Source organism: Phyllostomus hastatus, unplaced genomic scaffold (genome assembly GCF_019186645.2).
Source record: "Phyllostomus hastatus isolate PE091 unplaced genomic scaffold, TTU_PhHast_1.1 phas_contig_64, whole genome shotgun sequence".
Classification (NCBI taxonomy): Eukaryota; Metazoa; Chordata; class Mammalia; order Chiroptera; family Phyllostomidae; genus Phyllostomus; species Phyllostomus hastatus.
In genome coordinates, this window is record NW_025333928.1 from 4,592,256 (window position 1) to 4,598,255 (window position 6,000).

At 40.3% G+C, this 6,000-nt stretch overlaps 1 pseudogene; it reads right to left on the bottom strand.

Moving 5' to 3' along the window:
- Positions 1 to 4,993: 4,993 nt before the first annotated feature.
- LOC123825664 lies at positions 4,994 to 5,436 on the bottom strand (annotated as a pseudogene).
- Positions 5,437 to 6,000: the final 564 nt, after the last annotated feature.

Sequence of the window (6,000 nt, forward strand, 5' to 3'; positions counted from 1 at the left end):
AGCCTCCCTGAGCTTGTCAAGTTTAGTATGTGGCCCCTTTTTGTTCACAGTTCTGAACCTCACAACACTGAAGCTAGGTTTCCTCAGTGCCTCAGTGCCTGGAGGTGACTGTGGGAAGTGACTGTGGAGATTGCTCTCCATTGCCAAGGACTACCCATCACACCTTAAATACTTCTTATACCTGCCCTAGGGTACTTATTTCAAGCATCTCCACTCATTTAATATTTTGACATGTGGGTCAGTGGTTCTCTTGGAAGAGAAAGAGAGAAGCATCTATGTGTGGGAGAAACATTGATTGGTTGCATGCCCCCACCTGAGGACTTGGCCTGCAACCCAGCCCTGTCCCCTGACCATGAATGGAACTGATGGGGGACACAAAAGTTGAAAAATTTTTGTTTTAGGTAATAGTCAATAAGCTTAGTAGTTAATATATATAAAACACTATTGTTTCAGGAACTGAAGTTGTGACCCACCCTGACTCCAGGAGACCACAAGCAGTTCTACCTTGTGCTCCAGGAGGGCTGCAAGCAGTCAAGATGGTATCTGAGTCATTGTATGAGACATCCACCATGTAGGACATAGATAAATACCACAGCCCAGTACACAGATAAAGAATCACGTGTCAACAGATGAAAGAATTCTGTAGCTTTTTATCTGATTAACCTTCTCCCTGAATTCCAAACCCCTTGCCTACACTTCTCCCTATAAAAAAGGTTGGTTTGAAATGGAATGTAAGATGATCTATTAGGGAACATAACCCACCATCTTCTCAGATTGATGGCCATCTGAATAAAATGCCCATTAAAGATTCAACCCTCTGTCTCTGCTTATTGGTTCTGGTAGTGACAGACAGCACGAACACCAGCTTTTCTGGTTTCAGAACTGGGGAACTTGCAGTTCATAGGCTGGTGTTCAATCCACTGAACCAACCATACCAGCCAGGGCTGATCAGTGGTTTCCAAACTAATATTTGTCAAAAATCACCTGAAAGGCTTGTTAAAAACTCAGAATGCAGGCCTTGACCCACAAAGTTTCTGATTGGACAGATCTGTATGGGGTGAGGCCAGGAAGCCATCTCTCTAATTAGTCCCCAGGCGATGCTGATGCAGCTGGTCTGGGGACCACATCTGAAAGGGTAGTAAGTGGGTATTGATAAAGTGGTTTGAGGGTTCAGGATAGTGGGTGAGTGCATCTGCTTTGGCTTCAGACAGAACTATGGTGTCACCCTAATGAGGCCTTCCTAGGTCCCCTCTTGTGTGCTTGTGCAGCCCTTCCTGACCAAGTTTTCCACTTCTTACCATTTATATGGGGTGTATGGGCCTTGGTCTGTCTCCCCTTCCTGGATGGTGAGCTTTCATAGTGACAGAGTAGGAATTAGACAGACATGAGCAGAGTAGGAATGATAGGCCAGGAATAGGTCGCCAGGGTGGAAAGCTCCAGGTGCCTAGCAACAGGCAAAACTGGGAAAACAAGTATCCTAATGCGGGACCTTGTCCCCAGGATAAACTTTGCATCCCTAGAATGTCACTAGTCATGCAGTTTAAGCCCCTTGGCCTTTCATATTGTGACAGCCTAGTAAGCCAGAAAAAACAGAATAGGGAAACTGGGACAGATAGATAAGCAGGGATACTGGTCTACAATTTTCTTTCTTTGTAATGTGTGTTTATCTGTTTTGGAATTAGAATAATGTTGGCCTTGTTAAAAAAAAAAAAAAAAGAAAGAAAGAAGCTTGGAAGTCTTCCCTCCTCTTGAATTTTTTAGAATAGGTTTAGAAGAGGTGTTCGTTGTTTTTTTGAATGTTTGATAGAATTCACTACTGAATCATCTGTCTAGGACTTTGTTTGTTGCAAGAGTTTTGTTTTTTTAACTGCTTTGATTTCTTTTATTAACTTATTTATTTTTAGAGAGAAGGTAAAGGAGAAAGAGAGGGAGAGAAACATCAATGTGTGGTTGCCTCTTGCACGCCCTCCCCCCCCCCCCCAAGAAGGGACCTGGCCTGCAACCCAGGCATGTGCCCTGACAGGGAATCGAACCAGTGACCCTTTGCTTCACAGGCCTGCGTTTAATCCACTGAGCTACACCAGCTAGGGGCTTTGATTTCTTTAGTCATAATTGGTCTATTTAGGTTTTCTGATTCTTCCTGATTCAGTTTTGGCAGATGGTATGTTTCTAGGAATTTATTTCACCTAGTTTGTCCAATTTGTTGGTATAGCTGTTCACAGTACTTTCTTACAATCCTTTGTATTTCTGTGGTGTCAGTTGTTACTTCTCTTTCACTTTCGATTTTACTTACTTGGGTTCTCTCTCTCTCTTTCACTCTCTCTCTGTTGTGTCTGTTTTTTTGAGGAGTCTGGTTAAAGGTTTGTCAATCTTGTTTATCTTCTCAAAGAACCAGCTCTTGGTTTCATTGATCTTTTGTATTTTTTTAAGTCTCTATGTCATTTATTTCCATTCTAATTATTATTTCCTTCCTACTATTTACTGTGGGTGTTGTTTGTTATTTTTCTAGTTCTTTTAGGTATAGGGTTAGATCATTTATTTGAAATTTGTCTTGCTTCTTGAGGTAGGCTTGTAACGTTACAAACTTCCTTCCCAGGACTACTTTTGCTGTGTTCCATAGATTTTGGGTTATTGTGTGTTCATTTTCATTTGTTTCCAAGTAAATTTTGATTTCTTCCTTGATCTCATTGTTAACCCACTCATTGTTTAATAACATGTTATTTAGCCTCGATATGTTTGAATGTTTTTCAGGGGTTTTTTTTATTGTAATTGATTTCTAGTTTTATAACTTTGTGGTCAGAAAAGATGCTTCTTCATATGGTTTCAATCTTCTTAATTTTATTAAGACTTATTAAGACTTATTTTGTGTCCTAACATATGGTCTATCTGAAAATGTTTCATGTGCACTTGAGAAGAATATATATTGTGCTGCTTTGGGATGTGATGTTCTGTAAATATCAGTTAAGTCCACCTGATCCTGTGTGTTGTTTAAGGTTATTATTGCCTTGTTCATTTTTTGTCTGGATGATCTATCCATTGATATCAGTGGAGTGTTAAAATCCCCTACATTAACTGCTTTGCTGTTGATCTCTCCCTTAATGTCCACGAAGGTTTTCTTTATATATTTAGGTGCTCCTATATTGAGTGCATGTATGTTTACAAGGGTTATATCCTATTGTTGGATCAATCCCTTTAGTATTATGCAGTGATTTCTTTGCTTCTTGTTATGGCCTTTGTTTTGAAGTCCATTTTGTCTGATATAAGTATTGCTACCCCAACTTTTTATTGTTTCCATTTGCATGCAATATTTTTTTCATCCCTTCACTTTCAGTCTATGTGTATGTTTTGTTCTGAGGTGGGTCTCTTTTAGGATATATATATATACACACACATATATATGTAATATATAATATATGTATATATAAAATATCATGTTTTATTATTGATTTTGAGAGAAAGAGAAAAACATCAATTTGTTCCACTTGTTTATATATATTTATTCATTTATTATTTTTTGTATGTGCCCTGACTAGGAATTGAACCCACAACCTTGGCATATTGGGTTGATGCTCTAACCAATTGAGCTACTGGGCCAGGGCAGGGTCATGTTTTCTTATTCATTCAGCTACCCTCCATCTTTTGATTGGAACATTTAATCCATTTACATAAAGTTATTATTAACAGGTACTCACTTATTGCCATTTTATATTTATATCCATGTTCCTCCATATATTTCTTCTCTTAAAGCAGGCCCTTTACCATTTCTTTTTTTCTTTCTTTTTTTTTTCTTTACTATTTCTTGCAATACTGGTTTGCAGGTAATAAATTCCTTTAGCTTTTTTGGTTTTGGAAGCTCTTTATTTCACCTTCAATTTTGCTGCAAAGAGTAAGTAGCCTTGGTTGTAGGTCCTTGCTTATCATCACTTTGGAGTATTTTATGCCAATCCCTTCTGGCCTGAAAAGTTCGTGTTGAGAAATTAGCTGACAGTTTTATGGGAACTCCCTTGAAAGTAACTGTCTTTCTCTTGCTGCTTTTTAGATTCTTTGTCTTTAACCTTTGTCATTTTAATTATGATGTATCTTGGTTTCATCTTGATTGGGACTTCTGTGCTTCCTGAACTTGTGTGACTTTTACTTCACCAGGTTAGGGAGCTTTCTGCCATTATTTCTTCAGTTTCTCTACCCCTTACTCTCTTCTCCGTCTGATACCACTATGATGCAGTTGTTATGCTTGATGTTCTCCCAGAGGTCCCTTAGACTTTCCTCATTTTAGAAAACTATCTTTTCTGATGCTCTGCTTGGGTCCTTACTATTACCTTGTCCTCTAAGTTGCTGATTTGAACCTCTGCTTCATCTAACATGCTTTGATTCTTTCTAGTGTATTCTTTTTTTTTTTTAAGATTTTATCTATTTATTTTTTTAGACAGGGAAGGGAGGAAGAGAGAGAGAGAAACATCAATGTGTGGTTGCTGGGGGTCATGGCCTGCAACCCAGGCATGTACCCTGACTGGGAATTGAACCTGCGACACTTTGGTTCGCAGCCCACGCTCAATCCACTGAGCTACACCAGCCAGGGCTCTAGTGTATTCTTTATATCAGATATTGTATTCTGCATTTATGATTATTTTTTAGGGTTCAATGTCTTTTTTAATGCTTATTATCTCTTTAATTTCTTTCTTTCTTTTCCTTTTTTTTGGGGGGGGGCTTTCAACTATTTTGTATTTATCTATACACACACACCACCAAAAGCTATCATTTTCACTTTATAAAGGAGAAGTTGAAGTCAGGTGACAGACCAAGGCCTCTAAGTGTTGGTGCTAACTCTTGCACACTTTCTTTCTCAGGGGAGCTGGCAGAGTCGTCCAGGTCCTCATACCCTTAAGTCCTAGAACCTGCAGGTTTCTGATACACAGGTAGAGGTGCCAAAGAACCTACACTCAGACCAGAAGATAAAAGCACTTATGAGCATTTATGAATTCCCCTCTGTGTGGCTTCAAGCTACCAGCACACATGCCCCATCAAAACTCTTAATCTTCTCAGCTCTTCTGCTGAAGAATTTGGCCTTCACAATGATAGGTTGTTTTGGGAGCTTTCCCTTCCCCAGAACTTTGTAGTATCCCAATTGCACCACATCAATGATGGGAGTGGCTCCGGTCTTGTTTTTGGCAGCATTGACCCATGTCTGCTCACTGACCAAGGTCCACAGTTTATCCAGGTTGACAGTGGGGCAGAAGCTCTGGTTTCTCTTCATGTGGTAGTGCCTCATACCAACTCTCCCAAAGTAACCTGGGCAATAGTTGTTGAAGTTGATCCTATGATGATGCAAGCCACCAGCATTACCTCAGCCTCCCAGGTCTTCCTGTGCTTGCCAATGCAGCCATGGCTGTGGCTCACGTGGCCCCTAAGTTTCTGGATCTTCCTCAGTCTGGATGGCATGTTGGTGGCCAAAATGCAAAAGGCTCTGTTTAATTTCTCACTGAGACCATCCAGGCTTCCCCCAAGGCCCCTGAGAATCCTTATAACCATTGATTTAAACTCTGCACCTGGTATCTTAGTGGCTTCCATTTCATTTAATTCTTTTCCTGGGGATTTCTGTTGTTCCTTTATTTGGCACATACTTATTTCTCTCCCCACTTTGTCTCTGTGTATTAGGCAGATCTGCTATGACTCCAAAACTTGTTATGATGGCTTTATGATGTATGTGTCTTGTTAGGCTCAGCTGCACAGTTTTATAGATCACCTGAGCTTGGTGCTCCAGGGATATTTCTTCTGAGTTATGTACATCCTCCTGTTGTAATTGTGCCCTGAATGCTGTTGGCCCATTAATGGGTGGAGTTAAACCTTCATCCTGGCTGGCTATAAGGCTAAATCTTGATCACTGTGTTTGAGTCACTATGCAGGGGCTGTCTCCCAAGGTGGGTTGTTCCCAGCAGGGTCTGGTGGCTGCCTGATCCCCCTTTGGGTGTGCCACTTTTGTGGCTAGTTGGGTTGAGCTCTGGT